An 11,264-nucleotide genomic window follows, 5' to 3' on the forward strand; every position below is an offset into this window, starting at 1 on the left:
GTTGCCAGGAGACTGTGGAGTTCCTTGTGCCGCTGTGAGCAATTGAAGGATCTGCTTTTTTAAAAAAAAGGTTTAAAAGGAAGAATAAAATAAAGACTAAAATCCTTGGTTGTCTTGTGCACTTATTAAGTCAGGTAAACACCAAATAGCTCCATGAAAATTTCTATGAAATTTGCTCACCCGAATCCCAGTGTTCAATTTTGCAGGCCTCCCACGAAATGCTGAAAAAGACTGTGCCGACAGGTTTGGGACAGCACTATTCCAGTTCCTGAGACTAATATGCCTCTCTATTAGGGATGGGGGATAAATTCAATTCAGTTCATATCTAAAGCCAAATCTATCAAATTCACACTTTCCAAAACAATATACAAAATATAGCCATCCTTCAAAATCTGCATGTTTCCAAATATTGCGATACAGTTTTCCAACCAAACAGTGTTTACAAAAATACATATGTTAGGGGAAAATGTGCGTAAAAATGATTATTTGAGTGAAAATAACATACACAAATGCATTATATAATGAGAAATTGCTTGCAAAAATATGTGCAATAGTCAAAACTGCCTACAAAAATGTGTTTATGAGGAGAAATGTGCACTAAAATGCTGACAAATCTTCATGAGGATTTTTTTTTTTTTTACAAAATTTGCAAATTGCTGCACAAATGTGGAGAACTGGATTTAAGACTGGAAACCGAGAGTACTGAAATTGACAGATCCTTCCCTCCTTGCAGGTCTCTTTTTGGGACTGTTGTGTCCAAGAGGCAAGGCAGGAGGTAGGTAAAGAAAGGTAATAACACTTTATTCGAAATACAAAGCATAACATGTATACCTAGGCCTAGACTTCCCATCGCTTTTCAATGGACTAAATCTCTTCAACTGGCCATTATTCTCAACTGTCTCAAAAAGGTTTTAAAGGGAAAATTCACATAAAAAAGCCAATTAAAAATAAAGGGAAACTTCACAGGGACAAAAATATAGCGATCGGGTGAGGGGTGGGAGAGTTCAATTCCTCTGGAAGGATGTTATGTCCTGGTGTTGGGCAGAGGTGAGGAACGTCGGTCCCAGGGCCTGAATGTGGCCCCCCAGGTCTCTCTATCTGGCCTTTAGGACTCACCTCAGGTCACATCTTCTCCCCAGCCACACCCTCGTTCCCCAGGCCACATCCCTCACTGGCTGTGCTTTGCACCCTCCTTAAGTGGCTTTTGAACTCAATGTGTCCTTGAACTCTGAAAATGCCTCTTGCTTCCCTGGATGGAGAGGGGTGTATGAGTGTTTGTAGATACTAGCCAACTGTACAAAGGTAGAATTTACATTCTTTGTTGTTCCTACAATTGCTTTTGGCCCCACCCATCACTAACATGAGGCCCCTAGATGGTTGCCCGGAATGGAATGCAGCCCTCAGGCTGAAAAAAAGCTTCCTCATATACTCATTCTCAAAAAAACCACTCATACAGTGTCATTGCAAGTGAGGGGGCATATGGCAGCCCACTGAAAGCAGGCCCATCGCTGCTTATGGGAGCATCCAAACTAAGTTTTAAAAAGAAGGGGGAAGAGCACCCAACAGCTGTAAACCCATTTGCCCCAGGGAGTCCCTGCTTCCCCAGATTTCTTTATTTTCATCCTGTTCCCTTGAAAATATTGAAGTTTTCTCCCTGTCATTTCCCTCAAGCTTCCTTCAGTGTTCGGACAAAATGGAAACTTCCATCTCACTATGACTTCGTTCCTAAGGAACAGAAGTGCATCTTGCTATTATCTAGGTGATCTTGGCTTCACCCTCCCTGCCTGATATCCTTAAGCAGTGGTTCTTAACCTGGGTGGAACGCACCCCCGGGGGTGCGAGACACTTTTTCTAGGGGTGCGAGCCGTTGTTCAAGAGATTTTAAAAATGTCATTTATCTTAGCTAAATTAGGCTAAAACACACATTAAAATAAAATAAAATTAAAAAATGAACAGTATTTTTTCAGGGGGTGCGAGAGCATATTTTGGAAATCCAAGGGGTGCTGGCAGTGGAAAAGGTTAAGAACCACTGAGCAAGCAAATTCCAATGATATCCAGCCAAGTCAATGGTCTTCAAGGGGAGTTAGCAGAAGTTACGTTCCCTAAATTCCACATGACAACTTCTGCCAGAAAGGTGGAGAGAATGGACTTTTGGTGCCTGCTGGTGCTGTTGGATATGTCTATTTGATCAGATGAGGCAGGTATTAGAAGTTAGGAGTAGACCAATATGTTTTGTGTATATTTCTTTGATTTCATTTCCTCCTAATAGTAATAATAATTGAATAAATGAACACACAAACACACAGTCACTGAAAACATATGGACATGTTTCACTTTGGTCCAAAATTAATTTATAATCGATTTCCTCATTTATTAAATCTTACTTTCAATCTTTGTTCTTTGTGTTCATTTCTTAATCAATGTAGCTTTTGCTTAGTTAGGCTGATGAGTGCTAATCTGGGTAGATTCTGACTGACAGTCATCCTGTCCTACGTTAATGACTTGGCTTTCTTATCCAAGGTATGGCAAAACTATATGCTAACCACCTAGGACAGTGGTGGGGAACCTGTGGCCCTCTAGATGTTGTTGGATTCCAACTCCCATCAGCTTCAGCCAGAATGGCCAATGGTCAGGGAGGATGGAAATTGTCCACTGGCATCTGGAGGTCTAAACGTTCCCACCAAGGAGCTAGATGGATGGAGAAGGGAAGTTGGGAGACCAGTTTGATCTCTTCCCCCTAATATACAAACGTAACTCAGTAGATGGTGGCACATACTGATTCTTTGGGAATTTTAGGATCTAATCCCAGTTCAGATCTGGCCTTTCATTTCAACTCCAGTCTGGTTCCATATATTACACAACAACAAATCTGGGTTTTCCACTGAGTGTTCAGTCAACAGGGAACTGTAACCAGTCTAGGCTCTCTGACAAATATACCTTGATGGTATATATATTTTCAAACAGCTGGTTTGTTGCATTCACACTTTACATTTTCAAGTATGCACCTTCAAAACCTTGCAACTCAAAGATGTAATGTGTGAAGTGGCACTCAGATGTAAAGATACTTTTAGACCACATTATAATATTCATTGGCTCTCTGTGGCTCTGAATCTGAATCTATTCTGCATAGGTTGTCCTATCTCTTTCCCTGTCCCTCTTTCTGCATGGCATATGGTTGAAAACACATCTGGAATGATTCACAGCTTGCTGTCTCAGGAATAAAACACCTGCAAAAGTCAGAACCGAATCTCAATTAGTCTCACAATACCTTAATACATTTTGGCAGGAGCAATTAATCTAATTTGTGAATTTTACAACTTTTTTCCCTCCCCAAAAGTAAAAAGAAAGAAAAGTAAAGAGTAAAAAAGAAAGAAAAGTACCTAGCGATTTAGATACACAAGGTAGATCTTTATTTTCCTCTGGAAGTCTTTTTATATATATATATATAAATGTCATCCATCATTCGTAATGAGACCTGTCAGGAATATTTAGCAGAGAAACAGGTACTTGATATGCTAATGGCAGTCTCTTAGTGATTTCATTTGGTTCTGCTGCACGGCATTAATGGTCTTCATAATCTAATGAATGATGTGTGTAACAGAGGTAAGGCCAAGGGAAATGGCTTTCTGAAACTAGTGAAAGTACTTCCTATAGTATTATATATTACACCCCTTCCAGTTTATTTTGGTTGTTGGAAAGATAGTCTGAAATACAAGTGCATACATTTTTTACAAAAGAGTCCACCTACTTCTCAAAAGGGGGTTGGTGGTCTCTATAGAGCAGAGCTGGGCAACCTGTATACTTAGGGCTGCGTGCAGATCATTGCCCCTTTGCAAGCAAGCAATTCAGACCTTTGCTAAGAGTTATCTGCCCTGCCCTGGCAGATTGCTTGGTTAGGAGAGAGAGAGAAAGAGAGGCAGCAGGGGGAGAAGAAAGAAGGGAGAGAAGGAAGCACTATGCCTCATATGGATGCATCAGGTAGAAATCCATCTATAGCAAGGAATTGAGTTCAGTGCCACACTGTATAATTTCTGTCTGGGCATTACTACACTTCTTGTTATGATGGGGGAACATTGTGTTTTATGGATGTGTCAGGCACAAATAGGTAGCAAGTGTTTACAAAAGCTGCACCAGTTGAATTTCTGCTTGCATGCATTCCCCTTCTCCACAGCCCAATGGTGGGATGAAAGACCAAGGCAAACTGAGTGCAGGGAACCTAATTCATAAGTGGGAATAATATGCAAGGCTTTTTCACTGCTTACGTTGCTTAATATTTCTATGCTATTTGGAGCACAAGTGAAAAGCCGAAGTACCCTAATTGACACCTTAAGCAAAACATTATTTATTTATTTATTTATTTATTTAAAAATCCTTCTCTCCTTTGTATAGGATTAAACCTCAACTCTGCACAGATACACATCCATAGGTCTGCCATGCATTGGACGCACATCTCTGCTATGTGGCACAACTTGTGTCGTTGTGCTTTAGAAATGGGGTGTGCACCAGGTGCGGTACTAGTAATGTAATAATTTGTACTCAAAGTGACTCACACTACAAAAGATAGTTACAATACAAAATATACAAAAGAATAAAAAACTGCAAGAAGCACTAAAAAAGATCATAAAGTGATTCTAAAAGCAACAGGCAGAAAGCTCACCTTCCTTTAACCACATACACATGATCATGGTATAGTGGGAGTTATAAGGCAAGCCCTGTGGTGCACATGGATAGAAGACACGAGGTTGCATGCAATAGATGCATATAGTAGCAGTGTTATTGATTTAAGTTTAGCAGTAGGAACCTGTTTCGCATGAAAACAATGTGTAAGCATAACAAATTGCCCAAGAAAGGTAGATGTTTATAGGTATGGATGGATGAATATGTCAGTTTCAGTTTCTATTAGTTTCCCCTTTTTCCAATCTTAAGTTAAGTTCTTCTTTACATTTCCACATCAGTTTGTCATTCCCCCCCGCCAAAAAAACCCAACCCTCATGAAAATTCATCAGCATTTTAGTATGAATTTCTTCTAATATACACATTTTTGCAAAGCAATTTCCCTAGCACAGCGGAGAGGAGAGCTGGCTGGGAGTCCAGAGTCTGTGAGTTCAAATCCCCGCTCATGTCTCCTAGGAGTAAAGGGCCAGCTAAAGATCACCCCCACAGTGAGTGGCTCAGGGGTTACGTGCCCTGCCACCTGTGCATCCGTGGGCAAGCTGCATAGTCCCAAGGAGCCCAGTTGCTCCCCGGTTGGCAGTTGCGGACAAGGAAAGGGCTGGCTTGTGCAGCTGTGGCAAGCTGAGCGGGCCCAGACAGCTGGGGAGGACTAGCCTCAGAGGGAGGCAATGGTAAACCCCCTCTGAATACCGCTTATTTATTTATTTATTTAAAATATTTCTATCCCTCCCTTCTACCCTATCGTAGGGCACTCAGGGCGGCTTACAATAAAAAGGAACACATACATAATAAAATTGTACACAATAAAGATCACAGATTACTGTAAACCGCCCAGAGAGCTTCGGCTATGGGGCAGTATAAAAGTATAAATAATAAATAATAATAATAATAATAATAATAATATCGATAGTAATAAATCCCCCCACTTAGAAATGCTATCTTTAACCCCAGCTGACCTCTAGCTGACCTCTGCCCCTCCCTCATCACTCCCTCTCCTTGACCTCCACTGACCTTTGACCCCCCGTCCCCTGGGGAAAGATTAACCCATCACTGTCCCCCTTTCTTTTCCCAGCTCTTTTACTGCTTACCATGAAAATCTTATTCATAGAGTCGCCGTAAGTCTGGATCGACTTGAAGGCAGTCCATTTCCATTTCATTTTTTCATATGCATTTATATATGCATTTTTGTACACATTACTTGGCTGGAGAAATGGACTGCGAAATTTGAAGAAGTGCAAATTATTGAAAGATGGCTATGTTTCAGTTTGTGTATCATTTTGAAAACTGCAAATTTGGTAAGTTCACATTTAAGTGTAAACTGAATCAAATTTTCCCCCCATCCCTGTTGATAGGTTACTCTGCTCTGAATCTGGATAGGCTTTTATATTTTAGTTTACATCTTATGAGTTTATTAAAATGTGTGCAATTATGAAAATGCCATTCCCACTTTCTGTGGGGGTGTCTTTGGCTCCACCCTCCCATTTCAAGAAAGATGCAGGTGGTTCGGTCCAAGGGAGGAGGGAGGCACGTGTGACCTCTGATCCACTGGGGGAAAGGTGGTGAGCAGGGCATTTAAGCTTGCTCTGCCCCCTGGTCTCCCTCTTTGTTTGTTTGCAGCTCTTGCCCTTCCACCCTTTCAGTGTGAGTTTAGCTAGTCGCCGTTTAGGGGATGAGTAGGAATTTGGGGGGGAGGTGTGCTTAGCCTCCCCTTAGGTCTGCCTACTCCATACTGTGGGGAGAATTCAATTGGCTTATGGAGTGGCGGGGCTGCTGCCAGTTGGCATGGAGTTTGGGCAGGTGAGTGTCGTATCCAGGTTGGGACTCAGGAACCAGACCAGTTGGTGAAAGCAAATCAGTTTTTATTAAAGTAATATCCAGACAAAGACTACGCCGTCTCATGAAGTTTCAGTACAACACATAACCTGCGACTTAGAAGAGAGTTGACAGAACAAGGAACCACTATTCCCCCTGTCCTTTAAGAAGGGGGCAATCGAGTGCGAATTCTCTCACTCCGCCTCAAAGTGCTCACATCCACACCCCTCCTCTCCCCCTTCTTTTGGTGCCTCTTTTGCTGTCTCCTTGTATGTGGTGAAGGGGGTGCCACTGCCCCCTCCCCTTCTGAGGACTCTGAAGCGGGGGGGGCAAGGCCTAAACCATCTGGCTGCTTCTCCTTGCTTTTCGCTGGATCAGGAGGTTGGATTCCCCCTTGCCCTCCCTCCTTCTCCAACTGCTCTAAGCTCGAAGGGGGAGGAGGCATGGGAAGCTCACGGGAAGGATGTGTGTCTGTTGGACATTCAAGGTCTTCGCTGCCAGACAGTTCTATCTCTGAGCTTCCCTCCCCCTCCTCTGTGTCTTCTTCACACGGCTCTGGCCAAATGACGCCCTCCCTTTCCTCATCTTCTGAAACATCAGGGCCCCAATCCTGCATCCTGACAGTGAGGAGGTTGGAGGGTTAGTATGAGGTATACTGAGACAGTTATGATATTAGGGGTGCCCTTTGGGGAACTCCCAGTGTTTAGGCCTGGGGTGCAACATCTGATGGACACCATGCTGGTTACCCCTGCTTTAAAACATTATACAGAAAATTCACCCATGAAAATCTTTCACTAGTGTAGGTTGTCTTTTAAAAACTCTTCTAAATAAGACAGCTTTATGAGACCTTCTCAAAGCCTTCAAGCTTGGACTTCAACAGATCTCCACAGACAGTGACTCATAATTCTGGGAACTACATGGACAAGACCCTGCTCTATCTATCAGTGGTTCTGACTTTTCAAAAAGCCAGGGATTCTCTGTTAGGCTTCTCTAACTAATTTTATTAGTGGGGAGCAGAGATAAGCATTCTGTATGGCATAGGAACACAGACTTTGTTGAGTTTTATAGGGGGAAAAGGGGAAGATGTAACCTCAAGGGTTCACAAAAATCATTGTGCACTCGATATTTCATCTGTCTCTCTCCCCCCTTCCCATTATTGGTATCTCCTTTCTTCAAATTCAAGGAGGATTTTCATTCTGTCCTGTGTTCATTGCAATCAGCACTGTTTCTGTTCCACTGCAGTTTGACTTCTGCTAAAACCTACATTGTTCATCTCACTGTCCACTATGGCCAAAATTAATGCAATTAATTACATAATTAATTTCAATGCATTTCAATGGAAGGGAAACATCAAAAATACTGCAGAAAGAGACTTAATTATTTATGTAATGTTTTCAGACTAAAAAAATAATAGTGAATACCGCTGATATTTGCTTGCATGATTTCCATTCCTGATCTTGGATGAACAAATAGTGGCAATTTCCACTCCCATTTCCATTTTTGGTGGGATACTACAGCATCCCTACTAATAGGTCAAAGCAAGTATTTTGACATTGAACTTAAATTGTAATTATTGTACGAATGCTACTCCTCCTTCCCCCACCAGTGTTCAGAATGGTAGATTTGATGACACATGACTCCTTCCATGCCCTTTCACCCAAATTACTATGGATGCATTATCTATCAGATATAGGGATTAGAACACCATACTTATGCTGAATGACTTGTTAGGACAGTTCTTTAATGCCATGCTCGATTGTCAGCTCACACAATCTATTGGAAGGTCCTGTAGGATATGTGGCTTGCTACAAGATTTTCACAAGATCTATTTAACGCTGATAAGAAGAAGAGGATTTATCCAGAAAATAGCTACTCTTCCAATCCTATATTAGAAACGTAATCTTCCAAGGGCACTGCAAGTGTTAACTACTTCATCACCTCGTTGCTCTGCTTCCTGGCTGTGGTTGGTATGCTTTTCAAAAAACCAGCCAGCCTCTTTTCCCCTTCACCAAAATAATTTCATTGTTTTTCTGCAATGGCATTGATCATTTTGATTATCTTTGATCATTGTAATAAGCTTAGAAGCTTTGTTAGATCAACCAAATGAAACCCATATCTATGCAGACACTTCAGCCACAAGTGATAGGCTACCACTTGCTGCCATTTTTTCAGTGGCTACATAGACAGAAATTGCTGCATCTATGGTACAGACAGATTATGTTCCCATTTAACTGTCATGGCTTTCTCCCAAAGGATCTTGGGAACTAGAGTTCCATAGGAACAGTGTCAGAGATTCCTAGCTGTCTGACAGAATTACAGTTTGCATGGCTCCTTGGGAAAAGAGGAAATGACTATTAAACAAGTTTAAATAACTTATCAAATAACTACACTCCCTGTGAAGAAGCTGTTTCTATGAAAAGTTCATAGGAGACACTGTCTGCATCTTCAGGGAGAAAAGTGATAATGTGAACCATCCTATAGTTTCATTGCAACTCCATGGACAAACCATATTCATGGTCTCATTGAAAAACAGTAAGCATGCTTAGCCATGGTAGCTACAATGAACCTCCATGTTCAGAGGCAGTATATACCTGAATACCAGTGTCTGGGGAACAAAGAGAGGACAGTGGTTGTCTTTATGCCCCGCTTATAGGTTTCACAATGGCATATAGTAGTTCTCTGCTGGAAGCAGGATGCTGGACTAGATGGCCCTTTAATGTGACCCAACGAGGCTGTTCTTATGGTCTTAACAAAGTTTTACATATTTTACAAAATTTAATTAATCTCCACTGCCCCCAGTATGAAATGTCCCTATTCAGGGCTTGAGTTTGAACATCTGCTGACTGTAGTTCTATTTTCTTGTTCTCACCTGTAAGGATATGCTGCCTAGATCTAAAAAGTATTGAACTATAGCTGAACATATTACCAAAATATCTAGGCTGTTCATTTGCAGTTCCTTCCAAACACTGGACAGAACAGTTGCTAAAGAAGAAAGCCAGGATGCAGAGGCCTCTCTTTCTCCTAGGTGTATGATAGTTACTTATGCATTCTAAGACATTGCAGAACCTATACTTGGCATGTAGAAGGTCCTAGCTTCGGCTTCAGTCACTGGCATCTCCAATCAAAAAGGATATGAAAGATCAAGGCAAACTGAGACCCTCAAGAGCTGCTGCCAGTCAGAGTAGACAATACTGGCCTCGGTGGACAATTAGTTTGACCTGGTATAAGACATCTTCCTATGTTCAGTGGTAGAGCACATGCTTTGAATGCAGAAGTCCTTAGGCTCACGTTCTGATGTGTCCCATCAAATGATATGCTTCATATCTTAAAAGTAACTATATTTGTCCTATCTGCATCCACAATCCAGAGAATCTGACCTGTGGTAGTGGGGAATGGGTCTTGTTACTAGACAGGTACCAATTAACATGGTTTTCATTGCAGGGAACACTGCCAGTAACAAGCTTCTCCCAAGTGCTCAGAAGTCAAGCTTCCATTAATTAGCCAATTAATTGGTTAGCTTTAACTATTAGATCATTAATTGGGGCAGCAGATTTTTTTTAAAAAAGTGCAAGTCCTTCCAAAAAGCACAGGTACAATCTTTTTTTTTTTTTTAAGGCATTTCATACCAAGTGGGAGAAAAAGCACAATGCATTTGGGATGGTCAAATCTGTCAATTTATCATTTCCCCATTCTTACATTTAGTTTTCTTTATTTCAACAGCAGTCTGTGTGACGTCCTTCCCTGGTTCTCCCTGTCAGGTTCCCACCTGCTTGTGGCTACTGCCTTTCACTGGGCACCACCAGGGATACCACCAGTCCAGACCGTCCTTTATATGGTTTCTCACTCCGCTCTAGCACAGATCTCAGTAGATCCCACTGTTAGGCAGCACCACCAGTCACTTCCTGTAACCAATACTCCCAGAGACCTTGCCTCAGTCTCTCTATAGCTTGTTACTTTGTGACTGTGTGCCTATGCTGTTCTGAACCCCCTTGTATCTTTATATATAAAGCATACAACTCTGGGTTGCTCTGGATACTTGACTTGTTACAATATCTCCCTTCACTGCTGCCACCATTAGATACAGTTTCTGTTCAGCCTTGGTAATTACCTTGCCCTCCCTTCTGGTCTGTATATTCCCCCAGCCAAGGATCAGGCCTTTGGTAAACCAAATAAGTATTTATTTACTAACAACAGGAAATAACAAGATTACTTTAGGAATGTTTCACAAGCGTATGGTTTCATATATGGTCACTCTTTATGTTTCTGTTCATATATACACTCTTTAAATATCAGCCAAATACAATCCAAACTTCCCTCAGAACTCTGCCAACCAACCCTCACCAAACAACCTCACTCCAACCAACTCAGCAACCTCTTCCCCTTAACCGACTCAACCCCCATTTATACCTTCAGCCAGCCAGCCACTCAGCCAATCATCATCCAGCATACTTCAGCTTCTCACCCATGTACTCCCCCTTTCTCCCTCAGTCAATTACCATACATCACCTAATAGACCCGCACTTACCATATTTACAGATGCATAACCTACAGGAACATCGCAGTCTGCATTTAAGAAAAAAGGCCTCATGAAAATGAAAATTCATGTGCATTTTTGTGCACAGTTCTCCTAATATACATATGTGTTTATTTATTTAAAGAAATTTGTATACCGCTTAAATTTAAATTCCAAGGAGATTACGATGGATATAAAATACACATTACAATGGTCAATAGTAATCAACTTTAAAAACAAGTTTTTACAAAAGCAAAATGGATAA

This window comes from Rhineura floridana, chromosome 2 (genome assembly GCF_030035675.1).
Source record: "Rhineura floridana isolate rRhiFlo1 chromosome 2, rRhiFlo1.hap2, whole genome shotgun sequence".
In the NCBI taxonomy this organism is placed as follows: Eukaryota; Metazoa; Chordata; class Lepidosauria; order Squamata; family Rhineuridae; genus Rhineura; species Rhineura floridana.